General features: G+C 45.8%; 1 protein-coding gene across 1 annotated transcript in view; it reads right to left on the bottom strand.

Moving 5' to 3' along the window:
• Positions 1 to 23,715, bottom strand: part of NEURL4 (neuralized E3 ubiquitin protein ligase 4) — a 1,403,612-nt gene that overhangs the window by 299,520 nt on the left and 1,080,377 nt on the right. The gene's annotated exons all lie outside the window — the stretch shown is intronic.

The raw sequence follows: 23,715 nt of genomic DNA, 5'->3' as shown, positions 1-23,715 counted from the left end.
TATGGGAAAGAGTAGTGGAAGCTTGGTTAAGAAGGGAGGTGATGATTAGTGATCAGCAGTATGGTTTTATGCCAGGAAAGAGCACTACAGATGCAATGTTTGCTCTGAGAGTGTTGATGGAGAAGTACAGAGAAGGTCAGAAGAAGTTGCATTGTGTTTTTGTAGACTTGGAGAAAGCAGAGATATGCTCTAGAGAGAAAGAGGAATGAAGGTCAGCAGGACTAAGACAGAATATGTGTGTGTGAATGAGAGGGAGGATAGAGGAATGGTGAGGATGCAAGGAGTAGAGGTGGCGAAGGTGGAAGAGTTTAAATACTTGGTATCAATAGTTCAGAGTAATGGTGAGTGTGAAAGAGAGGTGAAGAAGAGAATACAGGCAGGGTGGAGTGGGTGGAGAAGAGTGTCAGGAGTGATTTGTGACAGACGAGTACTAGTAAGAGTGAAAGGGAAGGTCTAAAAGAGGGTAGTGAGACCAGCTATGTTATATGGGTCGGAGACTGTGGCATTGACAAAAAGGCAGGAGTTAGAGCTGGATGTGGCAGAGTTAAAGATGTTAAGATTTGCACTGGGTGTGACAAGGGTGGGCAGGATTAGGAATAAGTATATTATGTCAGCCCCGGTTGGAAGGTTGAGTAGGACAATATTTGCATTCCCTGAAAGAGTAGTAGGATTAATTAGGAAGACACACAAAGGATTGGATGCAAGAATTAGGGTGGAAGGGTTCCTTTTCAACAAGCTGTGTTTGAACACAGGAGAAAGGCATGGGTGCCCTCTCCCTCCCCATTTTTATTTGCTTTATATTTAGAGCCACTGCAAAGAAAATAAAGGACTCACAAATTCAAGTATGTACTGTAATCAAGAAAAGTGAGCTTTATTTGCAAATTATATTTTGTACTTGAAAATCAGGAAATGGGCATGTTGAGATAGCTTCAAGTCTTTTTGGGATATAAAAATTAATGCATGTAAAACAGTGGCTATACTGGTCAACTTTGTACCTATGCATGAGTTTAGCAATACCCATATTTATAAGAACATGTTAAGGAAGTACTTATGTGTATGGATTAAAATAATTCTGTTATGGCAGCTAAGGATATGTGGAAAGAGACTAAATAAAAGATGATACAAACTGAGAAACTGGAAGGTCTTGATTAAGGATGGTAAAATACAAGCAGTGAAAATGTTTCGACTCCCATTACTTTTGTATACAAGTCAGGCAGAAAGGGAAATTGCAGAAAATAATGCAGGGTTGAAGGAATGTATTTGGGAGGGGAGGAGGGCAAGACAAGTGAGATTCACTGATCCTCCCCATAGAACAAGGTAGATTAGGATTATCCATATTGAAGGGATACTTTAGAGCTACACAGTTATGACTCGTATACAAAACACAAGCACAAGGTTATAAATCAAAAGTAGAAAGGGGTGATGATGAAATGGGGAAATTTGAGAAATAAGGAGTGTAGAGTATTGGATTGAAGTCATTAAGTAGAACAACCACAAAAAATATTATATTTGTGAAGTGGCAGAAAGTATTTTATGAACTAAACCAATACCAGATAGGAGAAACAAAATTTTGCAAAAAGGGATGACTAAGTAGTGATCTAAAAAAATAGGCAAGAGGGAGGGGGCCTATAATTTATTGGACAAAATGTTGAAGGAAACAAGACACTGAGGACAAATAACCTTTAGAGCAAAAACTAAAAGCAGGAAACAAGCAAGCAAAATTTGGACTCCAGGTTAAAGACTGCCTTTCCTACCAAGGAATTGATAACAGAAGACAGGCAAATAGAAAGGGACATGGGAGTGCAAAGTGAAAGACTAGCTCTGGTAGAGTGTTAAATTGAGTCTAGAACCAAACCTGCTGTTAAAAAAAAGGTTAATTAGTGGGGCCATGTAAAACACCGCATGATAACTTTAAGAATCTATAAGAGATTAGAAAACATTTGGAAGGGAGACTGGAACAATGGGAGGATGTCCGTGTGGCTCCGCTTCCCAAGTATGCAAGAAAGTTCAGGTGGTTTATGATTTTTTGCTAGGAAGTGTCTGCACAGGTATTTTATACTCCAAGCAAACTTCAGATCATTTTTCATAAAGTAGACAGCAAATGCCAGAGGTATGCTGGGAAAAACAGAGGTGACTGGAAAAGTAGTTGTTTAAGTTGCTTTAGCTATCAAAGGTAGACATTTAAATAACTCAGTTGCAAGTAGCCTTTGGGATACAAGAGTTGTTTCCTGCCTAGAAAAACAACAACCAGACACAGTGCCAAAAAGCAATGCCCCCCCCCCCCACACCTTCATTCTGACCACTTATTGGCTAATCCCAAGGAGGGAAATCAACAGTCAGAGTGAAGATTTCTTCGGGACTTTCTTACCCATATAGAGAGAGAAAAGCCTAAATACCCTGAATCAAATAACCAAACATATAAAGTAGGAAAAAAAAAACAATTTGCACTTTATCTGCTTTTACTGTATTTGTGTTTCTTCCTACTTTATTACCTTATTTTGCTTTTGCCTCTTCTTAAAAGTACTCAATTGTGTTTATTCTGCTGCATTTATTACTGCTTGGTAGTAGCCTGATTAAATTGTAACTGTTAATTCTAAGACTTTTGGTTATTGCATTTGGGCTTCAGACCAGTTGTTTTACATTAAGAAGGTTTGTGGTCTGCACTGTTGTGGCAGCACAGGTAGCTTACATTCTTCTAAGTTGGGAACTGCTGATTGAAGGCTCTGTGTCTGTTATTCTAAAAGTGTATTAGTTGTGACTTAAGCACTTGGGCTCCATGCCAGTTATTTTACATTAAGAAAGTTTTGTGGTCTGCACTCTTGTGGGAGGAGAGGCTAGATTCTACCCTTCTGAGCTGGGAATTTTTGGTTAAAGGCTTACCGTGCCTGCTCATTTGAACTGTTTTTCAATTAATGGTGCCTTGTCTGCTGTAGCATAGACTAGATTAAGGCCTGCTGAATCTAGCTTTGTTTGTATAACTTGAGCACTAATCCAGGCCCATCTTTTGTGGAGAAGGTTCCCCTGCACCCTAGTGGCAGGAGTGTGTGGTTAGAACTTGTCAGATTGAAGACTGCTGGAACAGGGCTCAGTTTTGAGTTTTTTTATTGGTTAATTGGGTAATTTATTTAAATCAGTTTGCTCATTTTCTATTGTTTTATATATATATATATATATATATATATATATATATATATATATATATATATAAATGCATGTTATTCATCTGCTTTTACTGTAATTGTGTTCTTCCCACTTTATTACCTTATTTTGCTTGCGCTTCTTCTTAAAAGTACTCAATTGTATTATTCTGTTGCAGTTATTACTGCTTGGTAGTAACCTGATTAAATTGTAACTGTTATTCTAAGCCTTTTGATTTAAGCACTTGGGCTTCAAACCAGTTGTTTTACATTAAGAAGGTTTGTGGACTGCATTGTTGTGGCAGGACAGGTAGCTTACATCCTTCTAAGTTGGGAATTGCTGTTTGAAGGCTCAGTGTCTGTTATTCTAAAAGCGCATTAGTTCGAGATGCAATTATACAGCTAAACTAGAGGCAAAGCTCTCGCAACCCAAGACTGGAACTGACAGTCAAGAGGAGAAGGAAAATACTTGCAACACACCACCAATCTCACATAGACCTACTAAACCAACACTGGCAAATAACACACATAAATACACAAAAACATACTCGGAGGATCTAAATAAAAATCTGCAAAAGCAACAGACACCTCCAAAACAGACACCCAAGCAACCTCCACACCCCATCACAAACCATGAAATGCATACTTCACATAATCAGTGTGCCACGCAATCACAGCCCTTAAGGCAAAATAACATACCCAACACACTAGTAATAGGTGACTCTACAGTCAGGCACAATGATGTCCCACTAACTAGGCTGGACAAGAAGAAGGTTACAGTTAGCTGCCTGTCTGGCGCCTGGATCCTCCACATAACACAAGCACTCAGGTCACTCCAGAACAAGTACAAATACGACTTTGTCATTGTCCATGTTGGTGTGAATGCCCTGAGATGTACCTCCTTTGACTACATGAAAAGAGACATGGAAGAGCTCTCTGATCACGTAGCCCAGGCCGGTATTACCCCGACCCTGAGTAGCATCCTGCCCTCATCAAGAATGATGCCACAGTATAAAGAAAAAAATGATCAATTTCAACAATTGGCTAAGTTTCTGGTGTCATTCAAAGGGGATCCAGTATCTGTCCACCTGGGATAACATGCTTGATAAGCCAAGTTGCTTTGCAAGAGATGGCTTGCACCTATCACCCTTAGGCTTTTGAATACTAGCCAAGGCTTTTGCCACCCTCATAGTGCCTTTTTTAGGCAAGGCTCAAAAGACAAACCCACCACCGTAAATAGCACAAGTAACCAAAAACGGAGGGTAATGCTACTCAATGCTAGAAAGTCTAAACATCAAAATGCATGCACTCGAGGCACTCCTCAGTATGGAGAACATCAATATCTGTGCAGTAACAGAAACCTGGTTTAAGGCTCCAGAGAGCACCCCAGCACTACCAGGCTATAACTCATACCATACTTTTCAGCCACAGAACATGGACTGAAACACAAAAAGGGGGTGTATCCATATTCATCAAGGATACCCACACCTCCAGGTTAGTGGCACAGCACAATGCCTCAGAGATCACCCATGTGCAACTAACAACGGGCAAAAATGCAATTCAAATTGTAGCTTGCTACAGATCACCCACCATGACCCAGGACCCCCACATTCCAAGTTTCTGGAGACACTGGAAAATATGAAGGTCCTACCAAACGCCTTAATATTAGGTGATTTCAATTACCCAGAGAACTACTCAAGTACTAACCCCCTTGCCCAATGCTTCCTAGAATTTATAAACTCAAATACCCTGGATCAACTGGTCAACACCCCCACCAGAAGTGACAACATACTGGACCTAGTCATCACCAACATGGTCGACCGGTGTTCTACACCGGAGGTCAAACCCTCACTGGTTAGATCAGACAATAGACTAATCACTCTGGATATTCACATTCCAAACCCCACCTCCAATCAAGGAAACTACCATGAAAAACTTCTCAAAAGCAAACTTCACGTTACTTAAGACCGAGGTGGAAAGGTTCACAGCCCCCATGCTAAAGGACAACACTGTGCAAGCTGCTGAATCCCTTACAAAAGCACTATATGAGCACCTGCAAGAATGCACAGATCGTGCTATCACAAGCAAAACCAAGACTCACTCCCTCCAAGAAAAGGAAACCAGTCTGGTGGACCCCTGCCATAAACAGGCTATACAACAGGAGGAGGAAACTAGTGCAGAAAAGAGTAAAATCCCAAGAAGGAAAGACACCCCTGATCAGTATCAGCAAGAAACTATGATCCCTCACAAAAAATCATCCAAGGCTAGCTTCGAAAGAAAAATTGCCAAGGACTCCAAAGATAACCAGAAAGCATTTTTTAGCTACGTCAAGAACCTAAGTGGAAACTCTCAGATCTGCTATGAGTTAGTGTAGAATGACACAAAATGCACTGAACCAACTGATATTGCCAACATTGTAGCAGACAGGTTTAATGCAAACTTCATCCCTCCTCGCCCCCTAAAGGGCCCATAACCATACCAGAAGAATGCAGTGCCCCGGCAATCACTGACACACAGGTTAAAACAGCCCCATCCAAAGCCAAAAATACAGCTTCAATGGGCCCAGATGGTGTCCCACACTGTGTCTTACACAAGCTCCAAAATGAACTAACCCCTCACCTAAACACACTGTTCAAACTCAGCCTCTCTACAGGCTACATACCCGTAGAGTGGTTCAGAGCAACAGTTATCCCGCTCCACAAAAGTGGAACCACAACAGACCCTGGGAACTATCGCCCTATAAGCCTGACTAGCCTGGTCTGCAAGGCTATGGAGCGCATCATTATCGAATTCTTTAACAGAGACATTGGGAACGTTCAAACACTGGACCCTATAGACAGTTACCAAGGATTTAGACGAGGGAAAGGAGGTCCACAAAGCCTACCTAGACCTCGCAAAGGCTTTCGACACCATTCCTCATTCTGGTATTATAGACAAGCTCACCAGCCTGAACATAAACCCCCTACGTCACGAGATGGGTTGCCGATTGGCTCATGGATAGAACCCACACAGTGAGAGTTGCAGGCTCTAGGTCCGACTCTAAACCAGTTACAAGTGGTGTCCCCCAGGGCTCAGTCCTGGGAACCCTCCTGTTCGGTATATACTTCTCAGAGGTACAGGCAAGCATAGGAGGACTATGGCTGACCAAGTTCGCAGACGACTGCAAACTGGGGGCCATAACTGACTCTCCAGCTGAAACAGACATCCTAAAGAAGGGTGTCACTGAGACGGATACCTGGTGTCAAAATCATGGCCTCAAGCTAAATGGCAAAAAGCGCATAGTCATCCACTTTGGAAAAAAACAAAGTACCCACAAACTACCACATGCGTGGTAGTCCCCTAAATACAGAAAATGTAATAAGGGATCTGGGGACCCAAGTAGACAGTAATCTCTCCTTTGATAATCATATTGCCATGGTGGTTAGAAAATCCTTCTATGTGGCCCACCTAATCACAAAAGGGTTTGCATCTAGAACAAAAGAGGTTATTGTGCCCCTCTACTCACCACTCATCAGACCCATCATAGAGTACAACGCCCCATTTGGGATGTACCTCACAAGACACCTGCAACAGCTGGAAAGACCACAGAAGTACCTCACCAAGAGGATTACTGGCCTCAAACAAATGCCCTATGCAGCCCGACTGAAGAAACTTCAGCTGTACTCAGTTGCATACCGCTTACTCAGAGGTGATCTCTGCCTGACATACAAGGCCATGTTCAACCCAAACTGATGGACATGCTCCACCTTAACAAAAACAAATCCCCAAGAGCCACAAGCTCTAGGGATCTAAACCTCACCACAATGATAAATAGGACGTGCTGGAGGGATAGATTCCTGTCCCAGAGACTCCCCATGTTTTGGAACAGGATTCCAATCTACATTAGGCAGAGCCCCCTCACTAACACTCTTCAACAGCAACCTTGACAAATGGATGGGAAACAGAAAATTTACCCCATGGATCACTGCAGTGGCTCTGTTGGACAGAGGCACAGGGAACTAATGGCTCTGCTGAACCGAGGCACAGGGAACTAATCTAAGGGGGGGGGGGCAAAAGCCAACACATTCTGGCTAGGCTTATAGATGCCCTCAGGCAGACAGCCTAGTACTTACCTATGAACCTAAAGGCTCAAAACCCTACTTTATATCTCAGCTACGACTACATACAAGAGTAGGGGTTGCTAGGTGTGGCTACTGCAGCAGTGAAAAATTCAAACATCTGCTGCTATGGGTAAGCGCAGCTCACACAACTGTACTATGTTCATCACTCCCACTTTTGTAGTAGCCTTTAGACTATATGGATTGATTACCGAAGCCTATCCAACCCGGGAGGAGGAAGGATACATTCCAGAAGCCCATGGAGAGTAGCCCTAGCAAAACTAGCTCTGGATCTAGGAATCCAGTTTGTAATGTTTTGTAAAACTATGTATAACGAACCACATAGCTGCCTCAAGAATGCTTTTAGAGGCCACCCTTTCCAGTATGCCATCAAAGAAAACAAAGATGTAGTAGAATGTGCCTTGATACTGCTTGGAATAGATATGCCATGGTGGGAATAACAAAAAGCTATACCCGAAGGCAACCACTTGGAAATTGTCTGTTTAGACACAGTGTGTAACTTTTTTGTTCCTTGATAACAAATAAACAGCTGATTATCTTTTTTAAAGGACTTACTTCTGTCAAGATAGTACCTGAGCTGCTTATACACATTCACAGTATGCAGACACTTTTCTCCCTGTTTTTTACGTTCCAGATAGAAAAATGGGAAATTGATGGCTTGATTCAAAATAAACTCTTGAAACCATTTTGGTCATGAATGTGAGAGAGCGAGAGACCCTATATCCCTGTAAAAAAAAAAATCAGACAAGGCTTACCTATCATGAGAATTTGCAATTCAGACACTCTTCTTGGAGATGTCAGAGCAATGATGACTACAGTTTTCCAAGTCAGGAATCATAAATTACCTTGATTGTGTCTTGAATCTGCCAGTAAACTTCTCCAGCACAAAGTTGAGAGATCCTAAGGAGGAGCAACCTGTTTATGAGGAGGTCTCCGGTTTAAAATTCCTTTCAGAAATGGTTTTACCACAGACAGGAAAGAAATAGGAGGTTCCATAGCAAGACATGCTGAAAAAGGCCACAAAGTACAGTTGTGTACACTTATCATAAATGTAGATGTTCGAGTGTATTCACTGTTGCAGTCATTACATCTGGATAATCTGCTGGCAGGTTGCCCTCAGTCAGCCTGAATTCCAAAGTCTTGGGTCCTGCGTCGGTTGCTGTCTTCTCTTCCATGACGTCAGGTCGTCAGGGGTATAAAACACGCAGCCGATGCCATTTTCTTTAGTTTTTCTTGCCCCCGATGTCAGGTGCCCCCAAAAAGGTAGCAAAAATATATATGTATATGTTTACATATATATATATATATACACACACACACACATACATGCATCAATATAAACTTTTACCTTCATTTACAAGCAAATACACCACATAGGTTGTAGAAGATAGAGAAGGAAAGATAAACTCCAGAATGACAGGGGGATGGAGGGTGGGTAACCTGGACTGCAACAGTGAATACACACGAACATCTACATTTATGTTAAGTGTACACAAAGTACAGTTTTGTACCTACCATAAATGTAGATGTCCGATAGGTATGCATCTGCAGTCCTTACATATGGGTTGTCCTGCCTCAGGCAGCCCTTCGGTCGGCCGGATTCCAAAGTCTGGGACCGGCGTCAGCTGATGTTGCCCTTTTCCCCGACGTCAGAGCGCCTGGGGTATAAAAGAGTCAGCCGACGCCATCTTCCTCAGTTTTTCTTGCCCCAGATGCCAGGTGCCCTCTAAAGAAGGCTAAATTTTGGAGAAATGAATAAATTCCAATCATGCACAGCAATAAAAAACAAGTACACCACAAAAGATAACCCCAGCTAGCTAAAATGAGGGATAGGTACCCAAAGAATACCACAGAGGGGTAGGAGGGAGGGAAAACCTGACTGCAGATGCATACCTATCGGACATCTACATTTATGGTAGGTACAAAACTGTACTATGTCCTTCAAGGATGCGTCTGCAGTTCTTACATATGGGTAGAATACCATAGCCAAGCTGGGGGTGGTAGGACCTAAGAAAAGGATGGTGTAGCTAACATCCCCTGCAGGACTGCAGTAGCAAAGCCTGCTCTGGATCTGGAATATAAAGGCAAGTTGTAATGCTTGGAAAATGTATGCACAGAGCTCCATGTAGCAGCTTCTAAAATGTCCTTTGTAGCCACCCCTCTTAAGAAGGCTGTAGAGGTGGCTGTTGCTCTGGTGGAATGAGGTCTGATGTTAGCTGGCACAGCTTTTCCATGAAAAGAGTAACAGAATCGAAGGCAATTTCCTATCCATTTTGAAATTGTTTGTTTGGAAATTGCTTTTCCTTGTACACCAGCAGCATATGCTACAAACAGTTGGTCAGTTTTTCTGTAAGTCTTAGTTCTGTCCAAGTAGTAGCGCAACTGTCTGTGAATGTCCAGGGTATGCAGAAGTTTCTCTCCTTTATTTTGTGGATTTGGAAAGAAAGTAGGCAGGTGGATAGCTTGGTTCAGTGAGACCCTGGATACCACCTTTGGCATGAATGAAGGATTGGTTCTCAAAGATACTCTGTCCTGATGGAAAATGAGAAATGGTTGTACTGCCATGAGGACCTGTAACTCAGATACTCTTCTTGCTGAGGTTATGGCCAGAAGGAAGGCAGTCTTCCAAGACAGGAATTGTAGTTCTGAAGATGCTGCTGGTTCAAAGGGAGGTAGAGTTAATTTTTCCAACATGAAGTTAAGGTCCCATGTAGGCACTGGTGGTTTCCTTGGAGGGTTGATGTTTTTTATCCCTCTTAGAAACTGCCTTAGCAGAGGATGAGAAAATACAGGTGGATCAGTGTTGTACTCTGCTGAAATAGCTGAAGCATGAACTTTTATGGATGAATAAGAAAGGCCATTATGGAGCATTTCAGCCAAGTATTCAAGGATATGTGGAATGCTCATCACTGTCGGATCCTGACCCTTTGCGGTGCTCCAGGCTCGAAATCTTTTCCATTTTGCTGAATATGCCTTTCTTGTGGAAGGCCGCCGAGCTTCCATGATGATATCCTTTACCCTCTTGGATAGTTTATCCTGGCGAGGAGTCAAGGTATTTTCCAGGCTGTCAGCTGCAAGGTTTTTAGGCTGGAGTGCAGAGTTTTGTAATTGTGCTGTGTCAGAAGAAGTGGCCATTGTGGTAGAGGCCACGGTTTTGTGCGTGACATGCTCTTTAACAGTGGGTACCAGTGTTGTCTTGGCCAGTCCAGAGCTATCAGAATCACTTTTGATTGCTCTGTCCTGATCTTCAGTAAGACCTTGGTCATTAACGGAAGAGGTGGGAATGCATATACTGTTAGAGCATTCCAGCTGAAGGATAGGGCATCCACTTTCCATGCTTGAGGATGGTATGTCCTTGTGCAGAATTTCTTCAGTTGATGGTTGTGGGGGGAGGCAAAAAGATCTATGTCCGGCCTTCCCCATGATTGTACTATCTGAAGAAAAGTGTCTGGATGCAACATCCATTCGTGTGGATCCATGGTGTTTCTGCTTAGGCTGTCCGCCAGTACATTGTCCTTTCCTGGTACGAACTGGGAATGCAGCTCTATATTGAGTTTTAGGGAAAGTTCCCAAAGATTCATTGCCAGCCTGCAAAGAGGGTAGGAATGGGTACCTCCTTGCTTGTTTATGTACCACATAACTGTGGTATTGTCTGTCTTTATTAGCAGGTGACCTTGATGTAGGAAATGTTCGAAGGCCTCGATTGAATGTATCACTGCCAGCATTTCCTTTTGATTGATGTGCAGGCGCAATTCCTTTTGTGTCCATTGCCCTTGAATACATCTGCCCTTCATGTGCGCTCCCCATCCATGGTCTGAGGCGTCCGTTGTAATGGATTGGCTGATATGTGGCTTGCTGAAAGGCAGACCCATGTTTGACTGGCTTGCTTGTGCCCACCACAGAAATTCCTTTTGAAGGCATGGAATGAGGGGGATCAAAGCTTCTAGGCTGTGACTGTGTTGAGACCACAGACTCCTTAGGTACCATTGTAGTTTCCTCATATGCAGCCTTGCTTGTGGAATCAGAAGAATGCAAGATGCCATGAAACCCAGGGCCTGCAGGATTTTCCTTGCAGTCAGCTGGGTTTGTGTTGTCAGATTTCTGAAATAATCCGGTAATTGTTCTTGTTTTTCTTCTGTGAGAAAAGCCATTTGGGTGTTTGTATCCAGCTTTGCACCCAGAAAAATTATTCGTTGGGATGGAACAAGTCTTGATTTCTGAATGTTGACTGTGTATCCCAAGGCCTGTAGTAGGCGGATGGCATAGTTCAAGTGTTTTACCAATGTTTGTTGGCTGTCCGCTTGTATAAGGCAGTCGTCCAGGTATGAGTATATTTGAATCCCCTGAAGTCTGCAATGTGCAATTACTGATGCCAGGCATTTCGTGAATACTCTGGGCGCAGTAGATAAGCCAAAGGGCAATGCTGAGAATTGATAATGTTCTGAACCTGCAAGAAATCTGAGGTGTCTTCTGCAACTTTGTCTGATAGGAACATGCAGGTATGCCTCCTTGAGGTCTAGAGTTACCAGCCAGGGCCCCTTGCCCAGCATGGGAAGGAGTTGCTGTAAGGTCAGCATTTTGAATTTTGGCACGATGAGATAAGAATTCAGTGCGGACAAGTCCAGAATAGGCCTCCATTGCTTTTCTTTTCTTGGAACAAGGAATAGTCTGGAATAAAATCCGTGGCCTTGTTCTGTGTAAGGAACCTTTTCTATTGCCTTCATTTGTAGTAGTTTGGAAATTTGCTTGAAAGCCTCTGCCCTTTGATTTGGTGGCAGGTTTGGCATGCCTTGTATTTTTGGTAATGTATGAAAATGGAATCTGTATCCTTTGTCTATTATTTGCAGTATCCATTTGTCCTTTGTAATACTGTGCCAATTTTCTGAGAATAAAGGTAGCTTTCCGCCCAAAGGTGCTTCCAATTGAGCCCTGGTTGGCAGAGTCAAAGTCAGTCATTGAGTTTGTCCTTGCGCAGTAGTTGTAGGTCCTGCACTACCTCTCTGGTTAGGAGGCTGCCATTGACGTCCTCTGTAGGAGCCTCGAGCTTGCCCTCTACCTCTGGCATGCCGGTTTTTGCCTCTCTGAAATCTGTCTGTGCCTGGAAAGGACCAATTCTTAGAAGGCCAATTTCTGCTGAATCTTGGTGGTTGGACCTGGAGAAAATCTTTGACTGTTTGTACTGATTTAGCCTTTTCCTCAAATTTCTTTAAGACCTCTTGAGCCGTGGAACTAAATAACTTTTGTTTTTCCAGTGGTGCATCCAGAAGCTTTGCTTTAACATGATCTGGCAGTGTTTGTTCCTTCAGCCAAGCATGTCTACGTATGACTGCACCTGTCATTGCTGACCTACATGAAGCTTCCAATGCATCATAACCACACTGTAAGAAATGGTTGCTAACCTGCTGAGAGTTATGCACCAGATCCTGAAGCGCCTTGCGGTCTAGGGGTTCAGGCGAGGATAGTTTTTTATGCAATTCATCTAACAGATACTCTTGATACTGTATCATATGGAATTGACAATTTAATGCTCTCATAGAAAGAGTGGAAGTATTATACACTTTTTTACCCCGTCTCTCTAAAGCCCTGGATTCCCTTTCAGAAGGAAGTGGATTCTTGGCAGTGGTGGTTGTAACCCCTTTAGGGCCCTGGGAAATAGTTTCTGGGTCAGCAGAGTGGCCCTTGTAAAGGTATAGATGTGAGTCCGGGACCCTGTAGTACCTGTCAAGTTTGACAGGAGCCGGAGGAAGGGAGTCAGGGGAAATACTAGACTCAGAGTACACATCTTCTATAACATTTAAAACAGGAGGAATAGCCAAAGGTCTATGCTGAGGTAAATGTAAAAAAGTCCTTAACCTCTTCCTGGAATCAGAGAATTCCTGGCATTGCCATTTGAAATGCTCTCTCATGGAGTGAAGGGTCTCCCCAAAGGAAAACTCTTCGGGGGGGGGCCCGAGGGAATAGATTCCTCTGCATCAGAATCCTCGTAGGCCGGAAGGGCCTCCTCCTGGTAGTCTGAAAGGGCAGAGTCATCTGAGGCCTCATCAGAAGACTGGGGATCTGTCTGCTCAACCCTGGGCCTTTTGCCTGGAGGTGGTTGAGAGCCCCTGTCTGGATGTGGCTGAGAGCCCCTGATTAAGGAAATAAGGTCTTCAGCCAAACTTAAAATTTGTGAACCGGTAGTGGATCCCTGAGGAATAGCCTTGGGAGGGACAGATTTTGGCTGTTCAGCAGCTTTAGCCCGTGTAAAGGCCTTAATGGACATGGATACAGGAGGCCTGGCTGCCCCACGTGCTGGAGTAGTTTTATCAACAGAAATGGTGTCTGATATTTCCTGAGCACCAGTTTCAGAGGGAAATTCTATGACTGACCCAGTGATGGCCTCCGGAACCGAAGTTACCGGCTGTGCGGTGTCGTCGGTCGGAAGCGGTAGAGATTTGGCTTCAGTAGAGACCGAGCCACTCGCGGTAGGCCTAGGCGTGGAGTCGGCCAAAACCGCAGACCGCGTGTGTCGGTCCTTATCCTTTCGTTTTTTTGGGTAAATGAGCTGTCGGAAGCTCCGACGGCATGATATAACAGAAATTTTCACCAAAAAATTCCTCTGCAAACTCTGCCCGATGCCTAAGAGTGCGTTTATTGAAGGAAGCACAGGCTGAACAGGCCGAGACGTCGTGGTCTGGGCCTAGGCAGGGTAAGCAGTAAGAGTGGAAATCCTTATGAGGTATTTGTTTCCCACAAGATAAACAATTATTAACTTTAACCGTTTGATCTGACATCGGCTGAGGCAAGAAAGAGTCCCCAACGGGGTACTTGGCTTTTTTGAAGACTTCGGTAGCTGAAATCACAGGAGCTGGCCGACCGGCACTTACGAACTGCTTCTGCTTCGGGCACCTCGCGGCAAGAAAGACTGAGGAAGATGACGTCAGCTGACGCTTTTATACCCCAGGCGCTCTGACGTCGGGGAAAAGGGCGACATCAGCCGACGCCGGACCCAGACTTTGGAATCCGGCCGACCAAAGGGCTGCCTGAGGCAGGACAACCCATATGTAAGGACTGCAGATGCATCCTTGAAGGACATCTGTACTATGTTCTTCGTGTTTCACTGTTGCAGTCATTACATTTGGGTAGAATCCTAAAGCTATGGTTAGGAGGCTGGAGCTAAACAGCATTAGGTGCGGCTATAAGGCCCTGCAGCACTGCAGTGGCAAAGCCTGCCCTGCACTTAGAGTAGAGAGGCAAATGATAATGCTTTGTAAAGGTGTGAACAGAACTCCAAGTAGCAGCCTCTAGAATGTCTTTGGTTGGTACTCCTCTGAGAAAGGCTGCTGAAGTAGCTGCAGCTCTGGTGAAATGAGACCTAATGCCCTTGGGCACAGGTTTACCATGGTGTAAGTAGCAGAAACGGATGCAGTGGCTTATCCACTTTGAAATTGTCTGCTTCGTAATAGCCTTTCCTTCTGATCCTGCAGCATATGACACTAGTAATTGCTCAGTTTTTCTTAGAGCTTTAGTCCTGCTCAAGTAGAATCTCAGCTGCCTGTGTATGTCCAAGGTATGCAGAATTCTCTCCCCCTGGTTCTGCGGATTTGGATAAAAGGTTGGCAGATGAATTGTTTGGTGTAAGAGCCACACTGGAAACCACCTTAGGCATAAAAGAAGGATTTGTTCTCGGAGACACCCTGTCTGGGTAAAATATGATAAAAGGCTCTACAGCCATGAGGGCCTGTAGCTCTGATACTCTTCTTACTGAAGTAATTGCTAGTAGCAGAGCTGTTTTCCATGATAAGAACTTTTAGTTATGTACTTACCATAACTTTAGATGTTTGGGATCCATCTCGCCTACATTCTGTACTGATGGGTTCCAAGCCGATCCTCGGCTCCGACTCGGCACGCTATACTATAGAGCGAAGTCTCTAATTGGCTGAGCTATTCTACATCCCAGGATGCACCACTACTACTTCCCCAGATCTTGTTTGTCCGCATACATGCACACAGTCATAGACAGTTGAAATAACATTGCCAGCCAGGTGTTTCAAGATGAAATGGCTAAACCGAACCGTCCGGTCTCTTCTGATCTCCAAGGCAGGGGGAAGGAGGGTGGGTTATTAGGAATGTAGGCGAGATGGATCTCAAACATCTAAAGTTATGGTAAGTACATAACTAAAAAATGTTATGTGATCCTATCTCGCCTACATTCTGTACTGATGGGACAGCGTCCCTAGCACCTGATTCCTGGGTGGCTCACTGGAAAACACTCCTGAGAACTGTGGAACCGAAGGAAGCTCGCCCCCGAGATGCCACATCCAATTTGTAATGAGAAATGAAGGTGTGAGGAGAAGACCAGGTAGCCGCAGCACAAATGTCACTAATGGCAAGCTTGGAATGAAAGGCTGTCGAAGTAGCCATAGCTCTTGTAGAATGAGCTTTCACAGTGGTTGTAAGCTCTCTATTAGAAAGAAAGTAAGTATAACTGATACAATCTCTGATCCACTTGGCAATAGTGACCTTCGTGACGGCTTTGCCCAATTTATTGTCCAAAAAGGACATAAACAACTGATCTGTTTTCCGTGTTTGGTGCGTCCTATCTAAGTAGAAACGCAATGCCTGTGAACATCCAATGAATGGAAGATATATTCTGCTCTGTCTGAGTAGTTGGGGAAGAAAACTGGGAGTTCCAATGACTGTTGAAGACAAAAACTAGAACAAACTTTGGGAACAAAGGATGGATTAGGCTTGAGGGATACTCTATCCTTATGAAAAACCAGGTACGGTGGTTTGACACATAGGGCTTGAAGTTCCGAAACTCTTCTGGCTGATGTAATTGCCACCAAAAAGGCAGTCTTCCAAGAAAGAAATTTCAAGTCACAAGTTGCTGCCGGTTCGAAGGGGGAAGAGGTCAAAGCACCTAATACGAAATTAAGATCCCACGGTGGAGCTGGATGAGAAATCGGAGGTCGTAGCAGCCCAGCACCTTTCATGAAGGCTTTACACAACTTATTGCTCATCAAAGGTGGGTCTATACTTTCATGAAAATTAGAAATAGCTGCTAATTGAACTTTAGTGGTAGAGACCGAAGAACCTTGATTGAATAAGGAAGCTAAAAATTTTAAAACTTCAGACACCGGGGCAGTAATGGGATCCAATCCCCGGAGTTGGGCCCAAATGGCAAATATCTTCCATTTGCTGTTATACATTTTCTTAGTAGAATTCTTGTGGGCCGAGGACAAGATATGTATGACTTCCAAGTCCAAAACCTGGTTCCTGACTATGGTCGGAAGTGGAGGAGCCAAGCTGTTAACCTCAATGAGTGAAGGGACTGATGAAGCTGTCCCGACTGGTGGATCAAGAGATCTGGAACCTGGTCCAAGAACCATGGACTGTCCAGTGCGTATTTCCAAAGAAAGGGCAGCCAGACTTGACGAGGCCAGTATGAGGCAACTAAAATCATCTTGCACTGCAAGTGAATCACCTTCTGGATCACCTTGGGAAGAAGGGGAACCGGTGGAAAGGCGTACAGTAGGCCGGTGGGCCAAGCTTGGACTAGGGCGTCCTTGGGAAACCCCCCCGGAACTGGGGTGAGAGAAGAACTGTAGACATTTCGTGTTGGGAGGAGTTGCAAAGAGGTCGCAACAAGGAGTTCCCCATCTTCTGAAGATCTGAGTTGCCACTCTGTCATTCAGAGAACACTCGTGCGGGGAGAGAATAGTTCTGCTCAGTCTGTCGGCTATCACATTGGATCTCCCCGGAATGTGTGTTGCTACCAAGAAACGGTTGGTTGCAATAGCCCAATCCCATACTTTCATGGCCTCTCTGCAAAGGGGGTAGGACCTGGTCCCTCCCTGCTTGTTCAGGTACCAGACCACTGACATGTTGTCGGACTGAACGGCAATCATGCCCTGGGGGAGGTAACTGTGTAGTGCTTGTAGCGATAGAAGCACCGCGCTCATTTCCAGTATGTTGATGTGTAGGGAACTCGTCGGGGTGCCACTTGCCTTGGACTGACCTGCCCAGGTAATGTCCCCCCCACCCCGTCTGGGAGGTGTCCGTAGTCAAAGTGGCCACTGGAGGTGGAGGAACGAAGGGTCGCCCCTGATCCAGGTTGGAGGAAAGAAGCCACCAACGGAGGTCCTGTTTGCATGTCTCCGTGATCATAATGAGGTGACTGAGAGGGAGATCCTGATATGACCACTGGACTGACAGGAGCCACTGGAGAATTCTCATGTGCAATCTTGCTAAGGGAACTAGGAGAACGGTAGCCGACATGGAACCCAACAGTTGTAGGACCATCCTTGCTGGGGCTCGGCGTTTGAAGAGCAATGCTCAGACTTGAGATTGTAATGTTTCTATCCTCTCTGTAGGAAGACAGACCCGCATTTGCTTTGAGTCTATCTCTACTCCGATAAACCGTATGCGCTGAGATGGCAGCAACACGGACTTTGCCCAATTGAAGGTGATTCCTAGGGAGTTGCCTAGAGAAATAGTGGCTGCTAGATTTTGTAAGAGTAGACGCCTGGAGGAGGCAGTTAGGAGCCAGTTGTCTAGGTATGGAACACCTGGAATCCTAGACTTCTCAGGTGAGCAGTCACCACCGCCAAACATTTGGTGAACACCCTAGGGTCTGTGGTGAGACCAAAGGGCAGTGCACGGAAGTGGAAATGACTGTCTCCCAGGCTGAAGCGCAAGTGTCTCCTGGACGCCTGATCTATCAGGATGTGATAATAGGCGTCCTTGAGATCTATGGAGCACATCCAAACACCTTTCTCCAGCAGCGGGAGAATGGATTGTAAGGTGACCATCCGGAACTTGGACTTCTTGACAGAATGGTTGAGCTTGCTGAGATCCAAGATGGGCCTCATGTCCCCGGTCTTTTTTGGCACCAAAAAGAATCTTGAGTAAGTCCCTAATCCGGTCTGGTCTTCGGGGACTGGTTGGATGACTCCTTTTTGAAGCAGCTTTGAAATTTCGAAGGCTGCGAGATCCCGTTGACTGGGTGGTGGGTCCGGGATTTTCCGGGATGGTGGGGGGGGCTGAGAAAAGGGGATGTTGTAACCTCCGGCAATGATCCGGAGCACCCATCGGTCCTGGGTGATATTCTCCCAGGCTTTTAGGTGCCTCGAAAAACGACCCCAGAATGGCTCCGGAGAGGCGCAGTCGGGCAATCCTTCAGGGATGCTGGAAGGTTGAGGAGCCACGAAAGGACTCGCGGTCTCCAGTGTTGCGGGGGCCTCTGCCACCTCTGGGACGGCGTCTTCCTGAAAAATTTCCCCCTCCTCTGCCTCTAGAAGGGGAATCATCCTGCTGTGAGGGGTAAGTCTTCTGAGATTTGCGGAACCACATTTTCCCCCCTCTTCTAGCCTTGGGATAAGGCCGGAAGGGAGTGGAAAACCGTGCTCCTACGGCAGTCAAAGTCTTACTCTCTTGTTCACAGCGGGTCAAGGTGTCCTTTACCTTGGGTCCAAACAAGGAGGACCCATCAAAGGGAGCATCGGCAAAGGAAGACTTGAAGGCCTCCGCAAAATGACACAGGCGGAGCCAGGCTTGTCTCCGTAGAGCAACACCTGTACCTGCCGCTCTACTCGCCCCTTCGGCCGCATATGAAATGAGCCTCATGGACGAGTTCGATATCGATGATAGAGTAGCCAACTGAGAGCTAACCGTCTGGGCCAACTGCTCAGGTAGGTTACCAGAGAGGGTATCTGAAAGCTCCTTGACCAGATCCCTCTAAAGTCTAGTGAAGTGCGTAAGGTAATTCAGAGACCTTAAAGTAAAGGCCGCTGAAGTAAGGGTGCGCTTCCCGTACCGATCCATACTCCTGGACTCTTTATTAGGAGGGTGGATGGACGTTGAAGCCTCTGCCACATCTTGCTGGGTAGCAGATGCCACCACCAGGGTATCTACGGCCACACCTTTAGATAAGAATTCCTTTTCTGGGGGGGCTGACAAAAATTTATTCGGGCGAGCTGGCACCGGTTCCACAGAATCCGGGTGCTCCTACGCCCTTCGAGAGATCAAATCCAGGAGCTCATCGAAGGGCGGAGACACCCAGGAGGCGGAAGGCTGAGCCCCGAAGGCCTTGAGGAATACAGACTCCTCAGCGGAAGGGGGTTTGGATTGCCAGTCGCCTCATTGTTTGAGGATTTCTAAGATGTCCACAAAGGAGACATCGTCCGAGGATGACTTGGGGGACCCCTCCGCATCATCGAGGTCGGTGTCTGAGGTGAGAGACTCATCAGGCGAGTCGACGTGCTTCCTCTTACACTGTCTCTTCCTGGGAGGTTCCTCCGAAGAAGCCTCGGAAGGACCCCCAGGAAGGGAGGAATCCCCAATGGGAGTGACCTCAGGCCCCAGGGCTCCGCTGTCTTGAGACAGGGGGACAACAAAGGAACAAGTCTCCATGCCAAGGGAAGGTGCCGGAGAGATGGTGGAGGTAGCCAAGGAAGATTTGGCTAAAGCACTCCTCATGGCCCTGAAGGCCGGACCCCCAGAGTCCTGGGAAGGTCCGACCCCCGAGGCCACAACAGTAGAAGGCCCTCCCACAACCAAAGCACCGAGAGGGAGGCTCAGAACCGAAAGCATCGGACCCGAAACGTCACCCCCGGGGCCGACCGAGGAGGTCCGTGTACCGAACTCCGACCCGAAGGTCGGGGTTGGAGTAAGGGTCGGAGCCGACCCGAAAACCTCCACCGACTCCAACGGTGCCGAGGCTGTTGGAGGAGGAACCAAAACAACAGGGTGGACAATCGGCTCCGGAGCCGACTGGGCTGGAGCCGATACTAACTTTTGGAAGACTGGAGACTGAAACAGCCTTTGAAGTACCCTGTCAATATCCGAATCGGACATCCTCGAGGACCGAGAAGAGACCGATCGGGCCCGAGTTGACTTCTCCGCCGGTTCCGAAAGACTGGGGGACCGGCTCCGAATAGTCTCAAGTAGTATCGGCGCCGAGGGAGATTCCACCAGCACAGCAATTTCCCTCGGAGCCGACGGGGACTTTGGCGCCGAGGTAGAAGAGTCTGAGTGTGCGACCTTTCTCGGCTCCGAAACCATTGGAGCCGAAGAAGGTGACCCACCTCTCGATGCTCGAGTTCTCGGCTCCGAGGACAGAGGAGTCGAGGCTGGAGGCACCGAGGCAGACCGTTCCGACCTCGGCTCCGAAGTCCGTGGAGCCAACGGAGAAGCCTGCCTTGATTTCTTTGCTGTCGGCTCCGACAGACTGGTCGGAGCCGAAGACGTCTTCTTCCTGGAGGGAGAGGGGGAAGAAGATAAAGCCTCCTCAAAGGAAGGGGTGATCATCCCTTTCAATATCAATTTGTTTTTCCTCTCTTGGAGGACACGGGAAGAAAAAGCGTGGCATACACTACACGACTCTTGAAGGTGCTTAGGCCCTAAGCAATAAACACACAGAGTGTGATCATCCGTTATCGACATTTTGTACCCACACTTGGTACATTTTTTAAAACCCGAAGGTCTGTGTTCCTTCGACATCACTAGGAAGACACCAAAACCAACTAGGGACAAAAACTAAGCACACAGAGAGCCAAATCCCTCTAACTTAAGCAGGACACAGGTGAAACTATAACAACGCTCTAACAGAGCGCGAGGGCAAGGCCCCTCTAACTAAAACGGGACCTAGACATTAGAGAAACAAATACCACACAAAAAATTATACAACAATTTTTACAACACCAAGGCCTGAACACGGCCCGAAGTAGAGCGCGAGGGAACCCCTACCAGTTAAAGCGGAAACCTAACGCCAAGAAATTCACACAACTTTTTCCACAAACAAAACACTCAACAAGTGATAAGTAGCTGTTAAAACAGCTTTTGGGTGAAAAATTAGAGAAATTCTGACAGAAAACTTGTCAGTAAAGAGTACTTAGCCCAGCCAAGTCGAGACCACGTCTATTGCTGTCAAGCGGCAAACGAGATCTGGGGAAGTAGTGGTGGTGCATCCTGGGATGTAGAATAGCTCAGCCAATTAGAGACTTCGCTCTATAGTATAACGTGCCGAGTCAGAGCCGAGGATCGGCTCCGAACCCATCAGTACAGAATGTAGGCGGGATAGGATCACATAACATCTTTATATCAGCAGTAGCAGCTGGTTCAAAAGGGTGCAGGGTGAGCTTTTCCAATACACAATTGAGGTCCCATGCAGGTAATGGTGATCTTCTAGGAGGCCTTACATTTTTGGCTCCTCTAAGATACTGCTTTAGTAAAGGATGAGAAAAAATTGGTGGCTCTGTATTGTAATGAGCCGAAATGGCAGAGGCATGGATTTTAATTGATGAGAAAGAAAGGCCTTTGTCAAGCATCTCAGTTAAGGATCGTAATCTCTGTGGAATATTTGGTTCTGCTGTATCAGTTCCTTGTGCTCGATTCCAAGCACATAATCTCTTCCATTTGTCAGCGTAAGATTTCCTAGTACTAGGCCTTCTGGCTTCCAAAATGACATCCATCACAGCTTTACTGAGAGGTGTTGTTTGTATAACTACATGATCAGCCATGCTGCCAGGTTCAGTGTCTGTAGCTGATTGTGCAGGATCTGATTGCTTTGCTGGGACAGTAGTTGAGGTCTTTGAGGTAAGGTCCAAGCTGGGTATTGAGACAAGTTCCTTAGGATTGGGTACCAGTACTGGCAGGGCCAGTCTGGGGCAATTAGTATCATCTTTGGTTTCTCTTGTCTGACTTTTAGGAGGACCATGGGGAGAAAAAGCAGAGGAGGAAAGGCATAAACTGATAGGTTTTCCCAACTGAAGGATAGGGCGTCCACTTTCCATGCTTGTCTGTGATAAGTCCTTGTGCAGAATCTTTTCAATTGATAATTTTGAGGAGAGGCAAATAGATCTATGTCTGGGCTCCCCCATTTCTCTGTTATCATGCTGAAGAATTGTGGGTTTAGTTCCCATTAGTGAGGATCCATAAGGTTTCTGCTTAAATCGTCTGCCAGTGTATTTTTTCCTGGCAGGAATTGAGCTTGAAGATGTACTTGGTAAGTCAAAGCTGTGTCCCACAGTGCCATGGCTAATCTGCAAAGGGGGTATGAGTGTGTGCCCCCTTGCTTGTTTATATACCACATGACTGTGGTGTTGTCCGTCTTTATCAGTAGTTGTCCTGGATGAAGTAAGTCCTTGAAGGCTGTTAGGGCATTTTGAACAGCTAGCATATCTTTCTGGCTGATATGTAGATGCATTTGTTTTGGGGTCCATATGCCCTGAATGCATCTTCCTGCCATGTGGGCCCCCCAGGCATAATTTGATGCGTCTGTTAAGATTTGGCTGGCAGGGGGGAGAGTGAAGGGCCGTCCCATGTTTTGGTGACATGCCTTTGCCCACCATAAAAACTCCTGTTGTAGGCAGGGAATGAGAGGAATCATTGCTTCCAGACTGTGAGAATGCTGACTCCATAAACTTTTTAGGTACCATTGAAGTTTCCTCATATGCAGTCTTGCAAATGGAATTAGTAGGATGCAGGATGCCATGAAGCCCAGAGCCTGCAGAATTTGTCTTGCAGATAACTGGGTTTTGGTTGCCATCAGTTTGAAGTATGTAGTCAGTTGCCTTTGTTTGTCTGGCATGAGGTAAGCCATCTGGGCAGTTGTATTCAAGCTTGCACCAAGGAATGTCATCTTTTGAGAGGGTACCAGTTGTGATTTATTTTCGTTCATTGTGTACCCTAGGCATGTTAGAAGCCTTTTCACAAATGCCAAGTGTCAAAGAAGAGTGTCCTTGTTCTCTGCTTGAATGAGACAGTCGTCCAAGTAAGGATATATTTGTATACTTTTTTGTCTTCAAAATGCAATTACTGGTGCCAGGCACTTTGCAAAGACACTGGGAGCAGTAGATAAGCCAAAGGGCAGTGCAGAGAACTGGTAGTGCATTAAGCCAGCCTTGAATCTGAGGTATCTTTTGCATGATTGTCTTATTGGGACATGCAGGTATGTCTCTTTTAGGTCTAAAGTCACCAGCCAAGCATTGTTGCCCAGCATGGGCAGAAGCTGCTGCAAAGTCAGCATTTTGAATTTTGGAATGTCCAGGTATGTGTTCAAAATTGATAAATCCAGTATTGGCTGCCAGGCCTTGTCCTTTCTGGGTACCAAGAACAGTCTTGAGTAAAAACCTTGTCCTTTTTCCTATTCTGGTACTGTCTGAATGGCCCCCATATCCATGAGGGATGTAACCTGTTTCTGTGCCTCTGCCCATTGATTTTTTGGCAGATCTGGCCAACCATTTGCCATTGGCAGAGTGTGGAAATGAAATCTGTATCCCTGTGATGCGATGTTTAGTACCTACTTGTCCTGAGTTATTAACTACCAATTTTGAGCAAAAAGTGTTAGTTTTCCCCCTAAGGGTGCTGCCAAAAGATAAGTGCTTGGTGTAGGCAGAGGGAAGTCCTTGGGATTGCTTTCTGTAGGTTTGCGCTTTATCCCCTCCAGATTTGGAGGTGGAAGCGCCCCATTGCTTTGA

The sequence above is a fragment of the Protopterus annectens genome, chromosome 7.part0 (genome assembly GCF_019279795.1).
Source record: "Protopterus annectens isolate FY-2018-M chromosome 7.part0, PAN1.0, whole genome shotgun sequence".
NCBI lineage: Eukaryota > Metazoa > Chordata > Ceratodontiformes > Protopteridae > Protopterus > Protopterus annectens.
Note: the sequence above shows the minus strand (reverse complement) of the source record. Positions and strands in the feature narration are given on the sequence as shown.